We start from the raw sequence: 23,462 nt of genomic DNA, 5'->3' as shown, positions 1-23,462 counted from the left end.
GCTTCATGCCCTGGAGGACGGGGCTGTGGCCCCCCCACACCCTCTAGCAGATTATTACATGAAGGAACCTTTTAAAAAACAAAAAACAAGCGCGTCCATGCTCACAGGTGTACACACGGGTGATCACACCCACAAACTACACCCTTTTTGGCTCCTACCTCAAAGCACACTGTGTTCTGTTGATCTTATGTGCTGCACAATAATGTTTAACATTTAGTATTTACTGTCATATTCCCATATATCATTGTGATGTTGTTTATTCTATTACTCTTGTTCTCTTCTGCTTGCTTTCTTTTTTCTTCCTCAGCAGGTGATCCAGGTGATTGATATATGCATTTTTTTTTCTCTGCCCGTTCTGTTGGTTTTTGTCTTTTGCCCTTCTCCCCCGTCCCTCTTCTCAGCTGTTTCTCTTTCCCTCTTTCTTTCTCCCCTTCTTTCCCCCAGTCAAGTCTGTCCCGTATTCAGTAAGTGAAAATAAAATAAACAATAAAAGGTGAATCAAATGGACCATTACGGCAAGGCTGGGATGGTCAGTTTGGTAAAGTAAATCCGTTGGGCATCTTTCTTTGCCTTTAGACAATAATTCTGATGGCAAAAGAGCCAAACGGGACAGGCCAAAAAAAAAAAAAAAAAAAAAAAAAAAAAATTCCCGGGGGTGTTCTACCAAGCATGCATCATCTGTGGTGACTTAGGTGGAAAAATAATCAGTTAAATTAAGGGAGATGCCCCTAAAAACTCTGAAGCAGAGATGTCATCAAGTACACTGCTGTTCCAACTGTAGAATGATCGAGCTGCTCTCTCGCGTTCTCGGGAAGTCCGGACTTCCGCGTGAACAAAATACAGACTAGCAAGAAAGCAAGTGCACACTTGTGTAGTTGAGTATTGAGAAACGGGCACGGTGTAACAATCTGTCTTACTTCCTGTTCTATTTTGAAGGTTCGATTCTCTTCTGGCTGCTGTTGAGATGTCATTAACTCTCTCCTCAGTCTTTAACCACGTTTCTTTGACCTGGATGGAAAATGTCTTTTTATGTCCCTTCCTATCCTCACCACTTTTGCCCCGTCTCATTCCTGCATGTTTCTCTTGTTGACTTCCTGTCGTTGGTTTATGTCATGATCCTGGGTCCTTTTGACCCAGCATTTTGTGTTTTCTCTTCGATTTTGGTTCTGTTCTTCCTTTGTTTAGTGTTTACTCTGTTCTGCCCGTGTGTTCCTGTTTTATTGTGAAGGTCTGCGTCTTATGTGAGTGTTTTCAGTTTGCCTCCCTAGTCTCGTTATGTTAATCACTCCCAGCTGTGTTTCCCACCTGTGTGTAATCTCCCTGTGTTCTCTGAGTGTATTTAAGTTGTATTTTCTGTCTTAGTAATTGCTGGTTCGTCTGTGTTGTTTCCCCTTGGTCTCCCTGCGTCTTCCCATATGTATTTCTCCGGACCTCCCTGCATCCTCGTTCTGGTTTGTCTTATTAGTTTACCCAGTTTAGGTTTCCAGTTTCATGTTTTGTCGCCACCGCTGTTTGTACTTACCCACCCCTGTTAATAAACACTCACCTGCACCAGAGCTGCTGCCTTTTGGGTCCTTCCTACATTCCACACGGCTTGCCCCGGCAATCCGTGACAGTTTTTCTGTTTGGTTTCTGTGGTTTTTGTTAACTTCAAGTTTGTATTAAATATGTTTTTTACTATTCATGCTGCTGGGAGTTGGATACCCAAAAACCTGTTACCTGATGACTCAGGTGTTCACTGATATAGTGAAGATATCTGTACGTATGTTTGCAACCATCCAGCAGAAGTCAAGTTGTAAGAGAGTATTGGTGTTTTTATGATTTAATCTTTTATGACTTTAGCTTCTGCTGTGAGGTTACCATCTATTTTTAATCGTCAAACAGACAAACACACTCACCCAAAATCTCTCCTAGCAAGAAGCTGTTTTCAAACACATTTCTGGACAGTAGGGACAGTTCGAGTCCTGAGAGGGTCAAAGGTTGAGGGGTCAAGGGTTTCACAGGTCCCAGTGACGGTCAGCAGGCCTCCTCACAAGTCTGACAGCTCCTGTATGTTTGATGAATATGGATGCTGTCAGGTGAGCGCCCCGGCAGCTCACAGGTCACCTTGGTGGCGATCTCCGAGCAGCACCATCTGGCCTCCACGCTGACACATTTACAGTTCACGCTCGGCTGCTCTGTGCACACTCACTAACAGGTGCAACAACACCAAACATGTGACACCTGGTTTTACAAGGCCAGGGAGAGAGATTATGATCCAACACTCCGAGTCAGCTGTGAGGCTGCAGGACAAAGCCACCTGCCATCATCCACGGCAACAAAACACATATCCAACAATTACACAGTGCGTGAAGAAACTCAACAATCACAGCAAACAGACTGGCAATACTCACACAGCAACCAGCAACGAGACAGCAACCAGTAAATATGAAGCTGGGAACATGCAACACACTGACAATGGAAATATTTGAAATATTTGAGAAATAACACCTCTCTTCCTGATAGCGTCAACTCATCTGGTGTCTTGCTGACAGAAGTGTAGCGGTGAACAGTCATAGCAAGTCCGACTGCACACCAGCAGCGCCACTTAAACAGGAAGTAAACTGAACACCTTCAGGTCCTACCACATAAATCTATATAAACCCGTCACCACCACCACAGTCCTTCTCTGTGGTGCTGACCAACATAGCCGGATAAAAAATCCTCAACAACCTGGTGACAAAATCCACTTCAGGATCATCTGAATCTCCTGAAGAATTTTAAAGCCTAATAAATTACCTCTGAAAGATGGTTAAGTCATACTTAAAGGAGCAAAAAAACTCTTCTGGACCGCTAGAATCTCCTGGAATCACATAAATACACACTAGAACTTCTAAAGACCAGCAGAACGGCCCATTACATCGACAGGACCTTCTCAAAACCCCTACAACCTTGTTAACCTCATCAGGACCTCTAGAATCTCCAAAAGGATCCCATTCTTTAAAACACCTATTCTCCATTCTCAGAAGAAGGAGAGCACATAGTTCTTTGTGTTTTTTGCTTTTTGTGTATTTTTCTCATGTCATCCAGATGTTTTGAAAGACCAGGGTCACGATTTTTTTTTCACCCGACCTACTTTTTTTTCCCACTTGAATCGTGTTTCAGCTCATTTGAGAGTTTTATTTGTGTTTCTGTTTCTGTGTGTCACAGGCACATTTAAGCTGCTGTCTCTGCCAGCCGTCGCTCGAAAGACAGATTTTTTCTGACTCATGAAATCCAAGAACAACCACAGACCAAATAATGTGGCTCAGATTTAGTCACAAAGAATCTCTGTGAAATTAAACTTAAATAATTTTGTCAAAGGGAAACGTTACTGTGCGAGTGTGACATGTCTGAGGCCCTGACTGACTGTGAGGAGGTTCATAAGGAGAACTGAGATCACCTTCCTGACATTTAGAACAGTGGCTGTTATGCAGACTTTAACTCTAAACGGATTAGCGGCGAGCTCCGAGCTGTCATCTGTTATTTGAGTATTAAATTAAGTAAAAACAGCAGGACGACTCGAAGAATCCACAGGAGGTGAAATGTGTGGCTGCAGACTGAGTATCACTGTGGGATTCGAACCTGCGCTCCTTTCTTGTTGCTGTAGAAACAAACAGTAGCTGCTGCGGCACATGAAACAGATTAGTGGGTTACACGAGAGTGGTCGATACAAAGCCCAGAGAAACAATGGAAAACAGGCGGCGGCAGTTAGCACACCGTCCATCACCCACCCGCTCAGAACAAACAGCAGCTGCATGAGTAAACATGAAACTGTGCAGAGATGCTTCTGCTGAGCTGTTTGATGAACACCACCATTCCAATCAGCTCCTCTCAGCTGATCACATCATTACCTAACCTAAATCCAGTGATGGGTGCTGTCTCTGCCGCTTACTACTCAACTGAAGGAGGGAACATGAGGAGGTGCCATGCTTTTTTCATCATCACCGCACACCTCCTGCTTCCTCCTCTCTCCTTACCTTTGGACTAACTGCTCTCCTCCATTTTAAAGCAGCTTGCTGTGTGTTTACATTTCCTCTTCAGTGACAAATAGATGTAAAGCTAACTGAATGAGTATAACACCACGGAGTCCCTCTCAGAATGGTAAATGGACTGATTACTTATATAGCGCTGTTCTACTTTCCCAGAGTACTCAAAGTGCTCTATACAACATGCCACATTCACCCTATCACTTTCTCTAAAATGAGTGCTTTCTAATGACATTCACATTCCAATAGGGTTAGTATCTTGCCCAAGGATACTTGGTATGCAGACTGGAGGAACCAAGGACCGAACAACCAACCTTCCGATCAGTAGGTGACCCTTAAGTCTGAAGACGAACAGGCCTATTATCAAAATCACAAGAATCTCCTCCAGGACCACAAGAACGTCCTGTAAAAGAACACCAAGATCTTCATCAGTCAATACTACAAACCACCTGAAAGTGTCTAGAAACCACCTACATTCTCTTCAATAACCCTAAAACAGCCTCAAAGGTCTAAAGGAAAAAAGTCTCTTACTCAAATATCCTCGGGCAACATACTGAACACAAAAAAAACCAAAAAACATACTGAACACCAATCAGTGTGTGTGTGTGTGTGTTACTGTATCCTGGTATTATGAAGAAACAAGGTGAGCCTCTCCTCTCAGATCCACACCTGCTGCTGTAATTACCCTCCGGGCCAAATGGATTATATAACACGAACACACACACACACACACACACACACACACACACACACACACACACACACACACACACACACACACACACACACACACAGCTGTTGGAGTGATATAATGACCTGTTAACACTGATGGATGATGAGGTTGAAGGTCTGAATTAATCAGGAGGAAAAATCAACAGTGAACCACAGCAGGAGCAAACGCAGGAGCAGAGCTTCCAGCCTCATGTGGACTGCTGTGAAGCTCCTGAGTTTCCCCCTGCCACTCCACAGATCTTATCATTCGCTGCATATGCAGAGATACATAAATTTACAGCCTGAAATTTCCACACCTTCAGCTGTTTTCACGCAGCCTCCTCTTCATCCTCAGTTTCAGTTTCCACATCTGCAGAGGAAATAACCGAGTCCAGCTCTAACAGATGGATCACAGTGAAAGTTCTTCAGCATGTTGAGCTCCACATGAAAACATGGATCTGTCAAACACCAACCAGACAAAAAGCTCCAGGTTTACTTTTGGTCCTGAATAAAATCAGTTTGTGGTTTTAACACCTGAATTATTTCAGTTCATGCTTAGCTAAGCAATCACTTCTGTTTGAACTGAAGGTGGTTTGGTGTGAGGCTCGGCAAGTCAGCTGAAATCCTTTAACTGTGACATGTTTAACAGAAACCTGTGTATGACTTATAGAATATTTAAGCAGGGAAGAATGCTGGTGTAGTTCAGATGATTGTATCTGGTGTAGGTGGTTTAGCTGTGGGCCTTTGTGATGTCAGATGTTGATCATTTGAGTTATTTGAAGTTCAAAGACAGAAACATCTGTCTGCATATTTTAGGTTGAGAGCAAATGAATATAAGATGGAGAAGCATTACTGCACAGTGTAAACCTTTATATAGAAATTGTATTTCCATTGGTAAATCGACTGATTCTTATATAGCGCTTTTCTACTCTCCCGGAATACTCAAAGCGCTGTATACAACATGCCTCATTCGCCCATTCACTTCTATACACAAGTGCAAACTAACCTGCATTCACACTCCGATGAACGCATCGGAGGGCAATTTGGAGTTAGTATCTTGCTCAAGGATACTCTACATGCAGACTGGGGAAGCCAAGGACTGAACCACCAACCTTCCGATCAGTAGCTGATCTGCTCTACCACCTGAGCCACAGCCACCCCAATTCATCGGGACACAAATGACTCGTTACTACATGTTTTCATTTCTTTTCCTTAATTTTTTTTGGGTGATGTGCGCCGAGGCTGACCCTTGGTATGTATGTTCTGTGATGAGAATGAATAAAGTAAAGATGGATCGGACATCATGTTCCCAGAGCACAATGACAATCAAGATCAGAAATCTGCCGCTCAGCATCCAAACCTGTCTTCAAATGCTTCACTTTATTTTGGATACTCTGTTTTTTCTCATGCCGGTATGTGCTCGTTATCACAGTAAAGATGTAGGGAAATGTACTGGTCGCTGTTTTCTCTGGAGCCCGAGCCTGATCACGTCCAAGCTCAGGCTTCAGTAATGAAGCAGTAACATCATGAAGTTGTGAGCGCGTGCAGTGGATTTTTAAACCTTTATAAGATTTTCATCAGATTTGATGGAGATTTTATGTCCCATCGATGATGAGATCTCTGAGATCAGAGCTGTGTGACCTCTGACCCCACAGGTACCTGAAAACAGGTTAAATCAAACCTCCATTCTACTAAAAACAGAGCCTGCAGCAGTGTGTGTGTGCGCGCACACGTGTGTCTGAGTGTGTGTGTGATGTTTATCTGAAGAGGTGCCAGAGTCTGAATGAGGCTAAAAATACAAAAGCAGCTGCTGCTGAAGCTTCTTCTTTTCTTCTTACTGACTGCAACACACACACACACACACACACACACATGCGCACACACACACATGTGCACACACGTACACACTGATTGGCGGTAAGCACAGTCCTCTCACCGCGACCTCAGTGCCTGCATCATCTGTTGCTGCTCTCAGTGGAAATGAGCGAGTGTAATCTTGTTTTTATTGAGATTCCAGCCCGGCTGCAGAAGAAGGAAAAATTAAAAACCTAAAAATAGAAGTAGAGCCACAGCAGACGGCCGCGCTGTGACGGGCCAGATGTTTGGCAGCTGGGTTTTCTCTAAGTCAGTTTCCTTTCACTGAAACTCTTCCCAATGCTATGTGTTTCACTCTAACAGAGATACATTTTATTCTTTCCAAACAGAAGCCATGTCCACTGAAGGCTGCCGTTTCCAGGGTTACAGGGCCATTACATAACAAAACCGGGTCACCTGACCACAAACATGAAGTCATGCTGGATTTTGTCAGTTAACCATGATCAGCACAAATGCCATGTTGGAGGCACCTGAGCAAGTTCTCTTGCTCGTGTTCCTGTTTTCTTCTCAGGCATGAAGTCGTGCACTCCTGCTGTGAATCATTGCACATTGTTTGAATTGTTTTCTTTGGACACTGTGTATGTGGCAGAAGTAGAACTAACAGTGGCACTTCTATTTTGGGTTCTATTGTGACAGAAATGGTGGGAGGTAAACATGTCGACAAAGCCGCTGTCAGCTCCTCCTTTAATTTTCTGTTTGGCTCCAAACGAAGCGACCATTCGGCTCGGGGTTTTCAAACGCTTTGGGCTCCTTAATAATTTACTGATGGGAATGTTTAGTGTCCTGCTGTTCTTCCTCACATTCATGTGTTTGTAATTCCATCAGCAGCAGTGCCACGACTGAGCATTAATAAGTAATCGGCCTGAGGAGCAGACTGAGCATTATATCAGCACAGCCATTCTCTGCCCTGAATGTTTCCATCAACTTTTATCTGCAACAAAGAATTATTTCTGTTTTCCCAATGGATTTCTGACTAAATGTTTCCTAAAATAGTTTGCAGATCAACTTGTTAAAAGCTGCAGTTCATATAGCATCCACGAGAGGCTCCAGGAGTGAGTCGGTCCCCACAGACTCCCATGTTTAAACTTTACAGCAGAAAAAAACATGTTTACAGCCTGACACACAAACTGTTCTGGGCTCTATGGATAATATTCCTAACTGTATTAAACTTCTGTTACAGCAGAACGATAACAGGAAGTAAAAGAGAAGAATGAGAAGAAGAACAATATCTCTATATGCAGATGACACAGTTTTATATACAGGAAAAAAAGGAGACTGTAACAATTTATCTGAGGTTCATATCAGGAGTCAGAGACAAATATAGCAACTGTACAAGGAGAGAATGTTTTATAACTCACCTGTTTAAATTGTATTAAGGCTTTGAATTTGCCTTATTAAGGGCATGGCCTCTTTAACTGACAGGTGGATGGTGACACAGGCGGCTTTAGCTGCTAGCTGTCTGCCCAGCTTTACCTCAGTTAACTGAAGTCCCTGAACTGGACCTCTGAACTGTTTTTGTGCTGTTGGAGTCTTTTGGAGCATAATAGCATCATGTGACCAATAATATGGCTGCTATGAGGTTACTGTACCAACAGACCGTCCAAATAATCTCAGCTCCAGTTTTGGTGAGTGAAATTTGAGGATTATGATTAGGGATGGGTACCGGTATGGTTCTGACATAAACGGTAGTAACCAGACCAAAAAGCAGCGCACATTTCGGTGCTTTATTTCCCCTGAGATGTCATACACTTTGGATTCTAGCCAATCATTTTACCTTTCCAAGTATAGTAGGCGAGCACCATTTAAGCAACGGCACCGTTTCAAAAATACCAGTTTGGCACTGGTATCAGATAAAACCTAAACGATACCCATCCCTAATTATGATTGGATGTTACTGATTACAAGCAGCAGCGTTGGTGCTCCACCCAGTGCTCCACCCAGTGCTCCATAAGCCACTGGGTGACATGACAATGGCTACATCCATCTGTTATATACAGACTGTGATTTTCTCGATCAAAGTGACATTTGAAACGTGTCTGGTTGTTTTTAACTTCAGGCACCAACTCTGTGATCCATCAGCACAGAACAGCCCTACTGCTACAAAGTTAAATCCACCGAGCATTTCTTTGTTTGCCTTTCTGAGATTAAAAATAGCTTCAGTTCCTCCCAGAGGTCTGAACATCTCAATAAAACTCAATAAAGCTCCATAAATGGGCCGTTTGAGGACAAACTCTGTGTTTGATTGATAGCGGAGAAGAGAAACAGCCTGTTCTCGCTTCTTTATGATGTTTTTCTCATTAGAAGTCAAACTCCCCTGACACACAAACACAACTGTAAATCCATTACCACCCTCGTCACAGACGCAGGAAACACATTAACGCTGTAAATCAGCTCATAAATATGTGTTTTACTCTGCGCCTCCATTATGTCTGTCCTGTTGTCGAGCACATCACGGCTCCTGCTGCTCGCTTTCTTCTTACCAACGGGTTCAGTGTGTTTGTGGGAGGTCGGGACACACTTTAGAAACCAAGTGTGTATCTATGATTCTGTATGTGTGTGTGTTACTCTTTCGAATGAGCCTCGCAGTGTTCAGACAAGAGCACTTGATTTTAACTCCTGGTCCAGACCATTGAAACTGCATGTGGGTGTGTGGTTCACTTCTGTAACACTGACTTTTGGGGGCTTTCGTTCAGGTTTGGTTCCCTGTGTTGACCTTGGGTCACACAGCTAAATCTCTGAGTAAAACGACGAGGAGATAACCAAATGAATGAAAAAGCTTCAGTCTTAGAGCTGCTCTGAACAGAGAGAGCGAGGCTGAGGCCACAGGTAAAATAGTTGCTGTGGAGATGGCCGGCCGGCGGCCCTGAGCTTGTTAAGTCTGATAACAGACGTCTTCAACGACTGTTTGTGTTTCTGCAGGCATCAGAGCAGCCAATTTCTGTTCTTCTGCTCATCACGGACACAAAGTTTCTTCTTCTTCACGTTATCAGTGCACTGCTCCTCCTCCTCCTCTGCTTTGTCTTCTGCTGCTTTTTCTTACAGTGTTCAGCACTTTTCTCACTTTTTTTGCTTCTAATCAACCACGGGCCAAGCGATTTGCGTGATCAGACACTAAAGTTCTTATTTTTTACAGCAAATCAAAGGTAATCAAACATTTCTGATGTGAGGCAGATTGTTCTTCTGCTTTTATGAGCCTGATTTAGATTTCCACCTTTATTCTTACCTGTGTGAGGACCACAGCTAAAAATCACCTTATAGCAACTTTGACACAAACACATGCGAACATACACACACACAAGCATGAGCACACATAAAGAAGGATAATTTTTAGTCAGAGTCTGAAGTGAGACACCCGTAAACGAAGCAGCATCTGGCTGCAGTTTAAATACTTTTTTGTCTCGGTCTTGGTCTCGTCTCGACTTGGTCTTGGTCTTGTCTTGGTCTCGATACCCTCTGGTCTTGGTCTCGGTTTAGGCGGTCTTCACTACAAGTCTAATAGATAGATAGGAACCAATAAAAGTGTAAAACCCCTGAACTGAGAGCCCATGAGTCATGAGTCACTGAGAGCAGTGAAGCACAGAAACAGCTTCAGAGTCCATCCTGTCGTCCTTAAGAGATTCAAGTCTTCTTGAGAGGTTGTCTAGTCTTTGGGTCTTTGGGGGGGAATAAGTCGGACTGTAAATAAAGAATGGACACACACTGGTCCGGAAACATCATGTAGAGTGTTCTGGGGATTGTCTGCTGCAATGTCACAACCACACAGGTTTCTGGTCTGGTAACAGGCAGCACTCTCACAGAGGTAGGGAGAGGAGCTTGTGTGATGTGGGAGGGCTCAGTTTAGGTTTGCATCGACTGGAACTTTTAACTTTATCTGATTTAAACAGGCGAGTCATGAAAGGTTGTTCTGAAGGGGGACATGTTTTTGCAATGTGGGCAAAGCAGTGCTGTGTCTCTGCTGTGTAATGCCTACCCCCACTCACGTCAGCAACACAGCACCGTACTGGATGGAGAGCGGTCTACTGTAATGTTGATATCATGGTGACAGAGGCTGTTTGGGTAGGGCTGTGTGTCGTCACTGATTTCTATAAACTATTCGATTCGATTCAATCAAATTTTGACTCAGTCAGAAATATTACAATTCTTATCATGCATCAGTACACGTCCATATTTATATATCTATCAAAATCTGAAGAAAACCATGAATCAACATAGGGCTGAAGAACATTACCCGAAGCTGAGCAAAGTTACAGCAGTTTTATTAGAGACAGAGCTAAGCGTTTTGCAATTTTGCATAATTTAAAAAAGTTAAAATTTCCTCAGTATTGAACAGCAGAAATTAGGCTTTGTCGGAGGTCGACAAACCAGCTCCCGACAACACTGTACACAACAGTAGACCAGTGCGTAATAAGCAAATGTATTATGCAGAAAACTTAGATTTGAGATGGGAAACTGTTCTTGAAGGACACTGAGAGAAAAAGCTGTGCAAGAAGTGTGATTTTATCATGGTGGAAGCAAAACAGCAAAAGTAAGAGGTAATCAATAATGATGTTTATCAAACGTGAAGCGTAATTTTGATCTTCTTTTGCTGCTGGTTCAGTGAATTTTGGTAAGAGAGTGACAAAACCTGCAGCTTCAGAATCTGTGAGATGTCGGGTTTCAGCCCCGACGGCGTGTCTGTGTATGTGCCATCGGCTGAACGATCCATGCTTTGTGTTTAAATTTTTGTACGGAATCCATTTACCTGCACTCATTTGCTGGTTTAGTTGTATAGTGGTTGTTGAAATAGTTTTGTGAGCTTTAACCTGAGATTCTGGTGTTTCAAGCAAAATACATTCATATTTAAAAATCAATTCAGGATTTAATGAAACAATATCACTTTTTTCAAGCTAAAATTGATTTAAATCTGAAAAACTATTTTTTAAACCCACCCCTATGTAAACATGTTTATTTCTGCTTTAACATGAGTGTCTATGGGGACTGACTCACTGCTGCCCCTGCTGGACATCGATGGTTGGGTTGTTTTTCTTGTTTCCACTGGCATTATCGTAGTTTTGGCCCACAGGGAGAAACTTTAACGCTTCCTCGAGATTCAGTCTGTCCAAGAAAGCAGTGACATGATGGACTTCCTGTGGGTGAGTCAGACTCACAGACCTGCAGCTCTGCTCCAGCCTCTTTAAATCTGAACTTCTCTGTTAGCTGCTGTGCTTGTGAAATTAAATTTGAGAGCATTTATTCATATCCTGCTCCGTGCTGTGATTTGTATTCTCCTACTGTGGCTTTTTCATTTAATTTCACCTTTTTAAATCCTTTTCTCTGCCTTTCCCACAGCGCCGCTCGTCACAGGACAAAAACAAAAAATTAACCCACGCCTGAGCTGTGGTTCCACTCGCAGCTCAAATCATCTCCTGATGACCCTGTTTGTCTCATCAGATCCTTTCACAGATAAACATTTGATCACAGGGTGTACATGAGGGAAACAAAACAAGAAAACCAGTCGCATTGATTCTACAGGTGAATGATTTCAGACATCTATAACACTCTGATTTGTCTGACCAATAAAGCTGTCATGGTGTAAGAAACATAAAAGCACCACTTTGTTCCACTTCTCTTTTTGTTATTGGTTGTGCTGCACCTCTTTGTGCTCATTTTACATCTTTTCCGGTTCTTTTCTCATTTCTGTGTTGCAGTTCCTGGTGGTTTCAAACTGACTCTCTGCCACGGACTCTAGGCTCCTTGGCAGGACCTATGAGGCTGTGATTTAACCCATAAAGGGACAGTAGAAGCCATTTGACTGCACAGCAGTGAACTGTGGACTCCATCATTGAAAGAGGAAGTGAAACGCATTATGCACCAGAGGTGTGGACTCGAGTCACATGACTTGGATTCGAGTCAGACTCAAGTCATTAATTTTATGACTTTAGACTTGACTTGAAAAAATGTTCTAAGACTTGTGACTTGACTTGGACTTTTACACCAATGACTTGGGACTTGAATTGGACTTGAACCGGTTCACTTGAAAAGACTTGATATTTTACCCCAAATATAAAATTTAACATGCATATTATATAGAGATTGAAAATGTGACGTCATTCACGGGTAGAACCGCAAAGGATTCTGGGAACTCGTGGCAAGAGGTACTAGCGCACGCAGGCTTTCAATTAAAATCAGTTACACAGCGATAAAAAGAAACACAAAAATGTCAAGAAGCCGTTGTATTATTAACTGCAATAGCCGGTCGCATGACAGCCACGGGAAGTCGACGGGTAAAGAGATCGGTTGTTATCGGATTACGCCGTTGAAGAGAAATTGTTCGAGCCATGTTTCCGAAGTAACAAACGGCGACGGGTGGCCTGGATTGCAGCCATTCAAAGATCAAATATAACGTCCCAGAACACTCCAGCTCACAGGTTAGTCTGCTCCAAGCATTTCCACGAAGGTCAGTGTTTTTTAGTAGTTAATACGTCATTTTCATAACATAATTAGTGATATAGGTTACAAGCAAGTCTGGTGCTGAACAGAAATTGTCGCGCTATGCTCCTTTATTTATTGTGCATAAATAGTGAATTGTCCTGACACAATATTGCGTTTCGCTTCTGTTATTATGGTACATTGACAAAAACATATACTTTTATTCACAGGATAAAACAGTTTTTTTGTATCACTAATTGCCCAGTACGATTACAGCATACAGTATTATTGTCACTGCTACATTTCTGTGATGGGTACCAGAAATTATTTCCACTACTAATTAATTACCGTTGAGCTCAAAGGTTATATTAATAAACGGTTAAGGAATGTGTATTTATGACGACAATTTGTGAGACTGGTAAACTTATGATACGTACGATGGTCTTTCGTTCTACACGGTGCATTTCAAGGTCCTGTACCCATCCGTCGGTAAACTGTACCTGGGCTTGTTGCAGTGACCTGAAGTTACTAAACTTCATGAGTGTATGCACTCACTCCAAGAAGCGTATAATTATAAATATGCATATAAATATGCTACGATGAGATAGCTGACTTCATCTAACTAGCAAATGTTGTCCAGGCTACGTTGGTGATACAGTTTTTTTTAATGTGTATGATATTTTTGTCATGCGATTTTAAAGCTGGTCCTACAACCGCATCCAAGAATAACATGCAGCGTATCTCAGAACTGTCGGTGAAAATTATTCTTGGAGCTAGGTTTAATTGAGCTGCATTTTAAAGAGGTGCAATTTCACAATTTGTGTATATTTTCTAAGTTCACTATTTTGTCATGTGTTGAGAAAAACACAGATTTTAAAATTACATGGTCTAATATTTACATTTAGCATATAACTGCAACATTATTTTTTTCGTTTTTTTTTTTTTAAAGACTCGAAAGGACTTGAAATTCAAAGTTTCAGACTTGTGACTTTACTTGGACTTTTACACCAGTGACTTGAGACTCGACTCTGACTTGCCTGACATTACTTGAGACTTGACTTGAGACTTGAGGATAAAGACTTGAGACTTACTTGAGACTTGCAAAACAATGACTTGGTCCCACCTCTGTTATGCACATTTGTGTGATGACCACAAACTGCAGGACCTCTGACTAATGGCCCTGAGACAGTGAGAGAACAGACTGAGCGCGTCCAGGCAGAGGTGTGTTGACACAGAGGAGAGTGAGCTCTGAGCCGGACAGAGAGAGTGGAGGGGAGCACTGTGAAAGTTTAATGTAAAGCCTTCAGAGCAGAAAGTCTCTATGTTTGTTCTGCTGCTGACGGATTCTTAACGGCTCAGTCGGTGTTTCTTCCACAAATCCCACGAACAAACCCAGAGTGTCAGCCAGACTCACAATAGTCTCACTTCACAGCACCATGGCTCGCGCTGGCTTCCTGCCGGGGACGACAAACTTTAAAAATGTCTCTGAAAAGCAGAGTTACATGTGGTTTCCGCACACGGAGTGGACCACGCAAGCGGCAGTGGTTCAAGGATAAACTGATCTGCTGTTCAGCGCTGACTGCGCTTCTCACTCTGTGTTGAATCAAAAACATCTTAAAGCCAAAATCAAGAGAGAAAAATCATCATGGCTCACGCATAATTAATAGATAAGACTAGAAATCCCTCACACAGGCTCAGTGTGACACATTAAACTACAGGGTGGGCCATTTATATGGATACACCGTAATAACATGGGAATGGTTGGTGATATTAAAGTCCTGTTTGTGGCACATTAGTATATGTGAGGAGGCAAACTCCTCAAGATGGGTGGTGACCATGGTGGCCATTTAGAAGTCGGCCATCTTGGATACAACTTTTGTTTTTTCAATAGGAAGAGGGTCATGTGACACATCAAACTTATTGGTAATGTCACAAGAAAAACAATGGTGTGCTTGGTTTCAACGTAATTTTATTCTTTCATGAGTTATTTACAAGTTTCTAACCACTTATAGAATGTGTTCAATGTGCTGCCCATTGTGTTGGATTGTCAATGCAACCCTCTTCTCCCACTCTTCACACACTGATAGCAACACCGCAGGAGAAATGCCAGCACAGGCATCCGGTATCTGTAGTTTCAGGTGCTGCACATCTCGTATCTTCACACCATAGACAATTGCCTTCAGATGACCCCAAAGATAAAAGTCTAAGGGGGTCAGATCGGGAGACCTTGGGGGCCATTCAACTGGCCCACGACGACCAATCCACTTTCCAGGAAACTGGCACCCATAATGTGGTGGTGCACCATCTTGCTGGAAAAACTCAGGGAACGTGCCAGCTTCAGTGCATAAAGAGGGAAACACATCATCATGTAGCAATTTCAAATATCCAGTGGCCTTGAGGTTTCCATTGATGAAGAATGGACCCACTATCGTTGTACCCCATATACCACACCAACCCATCACTTTTGTTGTTCCAACAGTCTTGGAGGGATCCATCCAATGTGGGTTAGTGTCAGACCAATAGCGGTGGTTTTGTTTGTTAACTTCACCATTCACATAAAAGTTTGCCTCATCACTGAACAAAATCTTCTGCGTGAACTGAGGGTCCTGCTCCAATTTTTGTTTTGCCCATTCTGCAAATTCTGTGCACCGATCTGGGTTATCCTCGTTGAGATGCTGCAGTAGCTGGAGTTTGTAAGGGTGCCATTTGTGAGTAGCTAATATCCGCCAAAGGGATGTTCGACTAATGCCAGTCTCAGTGACATGCGGCGAGTGCTATGCTGTGGGCTCTTGCTGAATGAAGCTAGAACAGCCACTGATGTTTCTTCATTAGTGACAGTTTTCTTGCGTCCACATTTTGGCAAATCCAACACTGAACCAGTCTGGCGAAAGTTAGCAAGCAGTTTGCTAACTGTAGCATGGGCAATGGGTGGTCTCGTAGGGTGTATCTGCTGCAATGACCCGGTTACTGCGTTCACTAGATATCAACACAATTTCGATCCGCTCCTCATGTGTTAACCTCTTCGACATGTCAATGGCTGTGAACAAAGAGAAACTTGGAAATAACTCATGAAAGAATAAAGTTACGTTGAAACCAAGCACACCATTGTTTTTCTTGTGACATTACCAATAAGTTTGATGTGTCACATGACCCTCTTCCTATTGAAAAAACAAAAGTTGTATCCAAGATGGCCGACTTCTAAATGGCCACCATGGTCACCACCCATCTTGAGGAGTTTGCCCCCTCACATATACTAATGTGCCACAAACAGGACTTTAATATCACCAACCATTCCCATTTTATTACGGTGTATCCATATAAATGGCCCACCCTGTACAACCACAGTCAGACTCTGCTTCTGTCCCTGCTCAGGTGTCACATTTCAGGACATGATAGAATCGTGTGATGTTCAGAAAGGTCTCTGAGTGAGGCTGCTGAAGTTCTGCACTGTTTTTTCTTTCAGACATGAACGAGGTGACATACATCTCAGACGCCCTTAAATCACGGGGTTTAGCCTCGGTGTCAGCACACACTGATTCTGAAGCTACGTTTGAGCTTTAAGAAAACTTTCCTCCTCCTGCTGGATCAGAGTCAAGTTTCCTCTCAACACCTTTGCTCTCTGATCTCATCTCCTGTCCTCCAGAGGATCACAGCTCACCTGTGTGTGCCTGCTGGACACGTGACCTGTGAGGTGACAGAGCCTGTCACATGACTGCGGCAGAAGAGCATCTGTCTCCTGAATCCAAAGAGTATTCTGTTTTCTCTCGATGTTTTTAGTACCTTGGGGCCACCAGATCAGGGCTCCAACAGATCTCCAATTAATTAGTGATTATCAGCAGCTGATCACTGATCAATCTGCATGGATATTATTGGCTGGTTGGATTCAGTTAAATTTCCAGTAAAAAGACAGCAGTGATGTCGGTTTGCTTGTTTTAGTTTAAGATGGGCTGATAAATCTGAAGCTGCAGTCGCTGATGATTTGTCGGCATCTTTACGCAACAAACAGGGCATCAAACGGCCACTTATTTCTATCTGCCGCGCCATGATTCATTCGTAGAGTCCATGTCACCTTTCTGCTGACGTTTGCTGCTCTGTAATCCCACAATTTCGAGAGAAAAATAAGGAAGAGGAGGGAGAAGTGTGTGTGCTGAGCAGAGATCTCAGGGGTGTGTTTATCTTTCATCTGCTCTGACTGAAGCTGCTGTTTCTTTAAATAAAAGGAGCTTTCTCCTGCAGCTGAAGGACCGTGTGTGTGTGTGTGTGTGTGTGTGTGTGTGTGTGCGTGCGTGCGTGCGTGTGTGTGTGCAGCTGGGCAGCAGTGTATTTATCTCTTCGTCATTGATATTCACAGCCAGCTCCAGATCAATGAGCCCCGACACTCGGCCTATTATTTCATTTCTGGTGTCTAAAAGGCAAAGCCACGACTCCGCTAAATTGTTTTCCATTTGGTTTTGGCTGACTCGTCACAAAGAGTGAGGCGAGGAGGAGGCTAGCAGGGAGCGGCCCTCCTGAGGGAGTGAAGGATGGAGGAGGAAGAGGAAATAGCCTCTGATCCTGCAGCCGAACCTTTGGAAGGAAAAATTTGGTGGGAGAGCCGAGCTTGTGTTCAGTCAGATCACTGCTACCCATCGTGAACACGAACACGTGTAGAATACGGAGGTTATCCGTCTGCTCTGAAAAAGCAGATTTAAGTGTAACAGAAGGACACTGACTTTATTTCACAGAGTTTACAGATCTCAGAGAGCAGCACACGTCTAGAGCTTCTGGTTAGTAACGTGGTGTTTGCTGGTTTAGGCACAAATGTTACTTGATTTCAGATGAGGAAGAAAATTTATACTTTTAATACTTTTAATGTTTTTTGTCCTAATTTTCCCAGATCCACACAGCATTTTTAATCATCCCAGTTTTCTTTAGAAAGTATAAGTGATTCATATCAGCACACAATAACTAAACAATATTTTCACAACCAGACCAACGTTTCACTCTGTAATGCTCAGAGCCGTAAAAACGAGTTAAACAGAGGGTTAGCTTAAAGATTACACTCAGCATTAAACTCCAGTAAACGTTTGAGCTGTTGCTGAGAAAGCATCATGCCTTAAACCAAAGAAATCACTTTAGATCTGAGGAAAAAGAAAAAGGAGGTGGATATACAAAGTTATCACGATGCTGTGATAAGTGTGAAGAAAAGAGTGAGAAGGATTATCCAGCAATTCAAAGAGAAGAGTAGCGAACAGGCCTGGCAGAGGCAGTAAGCAAAGATTTCAAAGACTCTGAAAGGAAACCAGTGAGAGTCTGAAGAGCCCAGAGCAACTGCAGAGGCATGAGTGAGGGACTCATAGTCTCTAAGAAGATGGTCACTAGAACCCAGCACAGGAACGGACAGAGAAGCTGCAGAGAACAACTCCACTTCTGCAGAAGAGACACCTTCACATCAGACCGAAGTATGCTGAGGATGACCTGGAGACAGATCCTACAGACTGAAGCGTCCTTTGATCAGATGACATGAAAAAAGAGCTCTGTGGACACAGAGACGCTGCTCATGTTTGTGTCTGGAACAGAGAATCTCATTGAGGTGAAAAGAATCACGCAGCGAGAAGGACATTTGAAGAAAACCTCAGTCAGCAGCAGAACTGGGTTGAAGAATGACCTCTAGAAAACCAAAGTGAGCATTACTGACCAGGCTGCACAAAGCCCTGACAACCAGATCATCAGATCTGGAGGAACCTGAGAGGTTCTCCAAAGAAGAACGGGCTGGGACCGTTTAGGAGGTGATACAACTGCAGTCTGTTATCCAGCAAAATGAACTGACAAGCAGCTGTTAACATGAGGGACCCTGTAGATTTACCCTGTAGGTTTGTTTTGGTGGAATAATTAATTTTTTGTGTGCAAATTAAAATAACGCAAGCATCCAAGGCAAAACCAGGATTTTTGGAAAAGTGTGTTAATGTATATCTTTTTATTTACTTTAAGATTGAGAGTCAGTGCTTTATAGTCAAGGATTTTATATAGGTGACTTCATGTCCATCATGCAGCTGTTGGTGCTGATTTTACTCTCATTGGATATTTCTACTGTAACCTCCACGCTGTAACCACCTGGGTCACGTTACCCCCCCAAAAATGCAAATATTCCCGTGTGAAACGTTACGTGAAGACAGCTGTGAATCAGATCTCATCATCATCGCCGCTCATCGCAGTATGTGACTCAGTTTGTGTGAGAAACACGTTCGTTACAACCAGCACAGAAAGCAGAACAGATGGTGTCAGACTGCATGTGTGGACAGTTTGTTCCCATTTAAAACAACGAGCTGCATCACACACATTCAGATCATCAGGAGCTCAAAACTACAAATTTGTGAAACCAGAAGATCAAAAGATCTGTTGCTGGTAAAAACACCTCCTGTTTACGATCTAGCGGACAGCGGCTCGCAGTGCTTTACCTGCTGCAGAAAACATCAGATCTACAGAGTTTGATGCAAATCGAGAATATGTTTTTAAGAAAGCTGTGAATTTGATGGTTAATGAAGTAACTCTGCTGATCTTTCTTGTTGCAGTCTGAAGTTGTATTTGGAAAGTGTCCAGCTGACACATGTCCAGGATCTCACAGGGTACCAGGAAGCCAAGTGAAGCCCAAAGTCCAGCTGTCATCTGGCAGCAGCAGTAAACAGTGAAAGCTGAATGGGAGTAACCGCCAAAGCTCTTTTGTGATCTGAGGGGTTGCTGTCATATTTCAGAATGACTGGATGTGCACCTGAAGCTGAATAAATGTTTAAACATATGTAACGAAAAAACCCCACAGCACACAGATGTTTTTATTTTTTGCTTCAGTCTAACTAAAAAAACCCAAACACATGAACTCCAACAACGTGCCTCAAAAAGCCGTGGCCCCACCCCCTCCAGAGGGAACAAGGTCGTTTAAATGACTCTAATGATCAACAGAACAGGAAGTGAATTCATGAGAGTCATAACAAAGGAGCTTTTTCCTCTTCACTGCAGCTCCTGCAGTTTTTGGGAAAAGCCTCATCACCACTAAAATGCAAATCCCACCACTTCACCTAATAAGCCTCTTCATCAGCTTCCTCTTCTTTTCGGCTCTAATTGTCTGTCATCCAAAATAATCACCCCCCAGCCTCAGAGTGTCATTAAAGCGGTCATTTCCAGATTACACAGGAGCAGCATTTTGGGATGAACTGAACTCTCTTCTGACTACACAAACCATCTTTTCTGCTTGGCTGCTCCTCTAGGTGGCTTCATTACAGAGCCCATTAAGAATAATCACAGTGTGTGTGTTCTGAGCGCCTAATGCATTAATTTAATTAGCAGCATTAACGCCTTATCATCCCACAGAGAGCGGAGAAGAAGAGACAGCCGGGATGGAAGTGTGGCAGTAAAAACAGCCGTGAAGGAGGTCAGAGTCTAAGCGACAGTCGGACAGTCAGCAATCAGTCACACCTGCATCCAGGTCTCCTCTCTGGGATCAACTTATTGCACTGTGAGGAGTCAGAATCGAATCCCTGATCCACAGCTGACTGCAAAAAACAGTTCAAACAGAGGAGGTTGTTCTGCAGAAGAGCTGGTAAAATTCCTTCTACTGCAAGTTTGGATTTTAAGCTACTGCACAATCCACTTTGTATTGTCTCTGTCCTGTCTTTGTTTATTGTACATAGTTAGTAATACATAGATAGTTAGTAGTAGCTTTTTATCTCCTAATTTTACCCAAATTTAGCGAGTTATTATTTATTTGTATTTCCTACTTTTATATCTCTCAAAAATATATTTTTTATATTCTTATAAATGCACCATGGGGGACTTGGGCTGAAACAGCATTTCAGTACGCTGTATACTGTGCATATTGTTGTATTGACAATATAGACCTTGAATCTTGAATCCTGATTTTCTGCAGCAAACAGCTAAACTGCTTTCAACCTCCTTTGAAGGTTTCTCTCTAACAATGACCTCAGAAAGTCTCAAGACTTTCATCCAGGAAACGAGGGTTCACCTCACACCAAAACGGTAGTGTCAAAAATTTAAAAATATATATATATATATATAAATATAAATATATATAGATATAGATATATATAGATATATACAGCATATACTCAGACATTAATCAATACTAAAATTACTGCTGAATGAAGATACAATAGTTGTTTTTGCCTCCTTCTGACACACACACACAGATCCTGCCTCAACAACAGCTAAAGTAGATAACATTAATAACACTGAACACTTTAAGAGGAAGGTCAGAGGTCAGTAAACCTCCTGTTTCAACAACAGTGGAATACTTTACACTCATTATAAATAGTAACCTGGCCAGAGCACATTAGCATTAGCTGTTTAACTACTAGCAGTTACATTTTGCCACCTGTTATCATTACTGTAGCAATTAGCAGCTTTAGTTAGATAAAGATAAATAATTATAGCAGCTGATCAGATCACAGCTGGCACTTTGATCAGGGACAGAGTTGTTTACGAACATGTGGAGATGTGCGTGGGGTGCTGCTGTGCAGAGCAGCACAGGGACGTAGCTGAACTGAGCAGAGAGTCCAGAGGGTGGAGAATCAATTGGAGCAAATAACGAGTGAAACCTGGAGCAGAGCAGCTAATCAGACGGTCTCAGGCCTGGAGAGCAGACAGACAGACACCGTCTGCAGGATGGGGTCAACGTGTTTGAAATTCTAGCATCATGACAATCACTCTTGTTTCACTAGCTCTGTTTTAATCTTCATAAATTATTATTTAATATCTATCCAAAATGACTTCTTCAGGTTCATAAACAGCTGCAGAAGGCTCTCCTGTTTCTGTTGATAGCAGCTTGATGAGTCCTGACAGATGATTTGTGGCTGAAAGTAGATCTGGAACAAAAGCAAGAAAAACACGTGAAACATCATGCAGGAGGAAGTATTTCTCTCCGAATGGAGCTGAGCATCAGCTCAGTGGCAGCGTGACTTTAAGAAGCTGGAGGTGAAATGAAGTCTTCAGGATGTGAAGACTGAATCTAAGGGTCTGAAAGTAAATATGAAAGGACACAGAGTGATTATGTGACAGCCAGGTGACTCCTCTCCTCTAATCTCTGCTGTTTCTACAGACAACACTTTAATTCCAGAGTTTATTCTATAAGGCAATCACACAACAGTCTGTTACATCACTGAGTAACCTGGCCTTTCTGCCGCTATCCTCTTCCAGCTGCGCTGTGTCCTCATCACTAAACGACACGATCCTGAACAGCCAGAGATGATATGTGACGAGGAGGTAGCCTCTGACTGAATCCAGTTCAAATATGAGGCGTGCCGAGGTTTTGATCCCAGCAGACTCTGTCTGTAATTTCCTGAAAATATTAATAAGTTTGATGCCGTCTGAGACACTGTGAAAAAAGCTGGACGTCAGCAATTCCGCGTGAATCACGCAGATTACACCGGTTTAAAGAAATTACACAACTGAGTGAGGGAACATTTTTCCACATTTATGCTTTTATGAAGAAACGTTTCCAACATTTACACAATTCCCTTTAATTTTTTTATTAATTCAGAGACTGAAAATGAGCCTTTTACGTTTTCCACTGAGGCATGGGAAGCAGCGAGAACCGAGCCCACTCTTATGTTCACGAGCAGCAGCAGGTCATGTGACTAAATAATACATGTGTGTTTGTGCCGTGTTGTGTCTGTGCCGACAGAAAAATCACAAACTCACACCCAAATCATGTATGGTGCTGCAGGTCCTTGGACAGTTTGGTTCCTGGAGCAGGATTTAAGAGCATCTGCAGGGAGTTCAACAAGGCAGGAAAACACACCTGCAGCACCAGCAGCTACCTAAAAAAATGTTCCGCAGACACAAACTTGTGAAGTTTTCTCACAGCAGAGAACACAACTCAATCAGAAGGTCTGACCTCACCTGAGGTTCACACGTCAAACAGTATCCTAATGCAGCAAGTGCTCGTGTGTGTGTGTGTGTGTGTGTGTGTGTGTGTGTGTGTGTGTGTGTGTGTGTGTGTGTGTGTGTGTGCATCTGGTCCTACTTTCAGTTCTCCAGCTGATTCAAACAATCAACATTCAGCCTCATGATCTGCTGTTACTATGGTGATGTAACTGGTAAGACATGAACCACCTTCATAACCCTGAAAAAACACAGTTACACCTGAACATGCCTCCAAAACCACAGATCTGTGTGTGTGTGTGTGTGTGTGAGAGAGAGAGAGAACTTGAAGCTCCAAATGTTTTCTGACATACAGCGAGGCGAGTCATGATTTTAATATTTTGAATATTCAGTGTTCACTACTTCTCAGGAAGATCGAACCATTCCTGCAGCTGTATGCTGATCTAAAACATGCTTTGCTTTAACATCATCTGCAGGTGGCGCTAACACATCTACACAGTTTTTGGCCCCTATGAAAAAAACATGAAAAACATGATGGAGCAGTAAAACGTGGGTTGTGAGGTACAAACAGGAGAAAGATTTCTACTC

General features: G+C 42.8%; 2 protein-coding genes across 2 annotated transcripts in view; both read right to left on the bottom strand.

The window, feature by feature from the left end:
* LOC146649564 (uncharacterized) overlaps positions 1-23,462 on the bottom strand; it is a 380,555-nt gene that overhangs the window by 128,324 nt on the left and 228,769 nt on the right. The window lies entirely within an intron of this gene.
* LOC146649572 (A-type voltage-gated potassium channel KCND2-like) overlaps positions 1-23,462 on the bottom strand; it is a 105,129-nt gene that overhangs the window by 79,696 nt on the left and 1,971 nt on the right. The gene's annotated exons all lie outside the window — the stretch shown is intronic.

The sequence above is a fragment of the Rhamphochromis longiceps genome, linkage group LG17, assembly GCF_057381845.1.
Source record: "Rhamphochromis longiceps isolate RC_006_pf linkage group LG17, R_longiceps_female_GT1.1, whole genome shotgun sequence".
Taxonomy (NCBI): domain Eukaryota; kingdom Metazoa; phylum Chordata; class Actinopteri; order Cichliformes; family Cichlidae; genus Rhamphochromis; species Rhamphochromis longiceps.
This window is presented reverse-complemented; position numbering and strand designations above follow the sequence as displayed.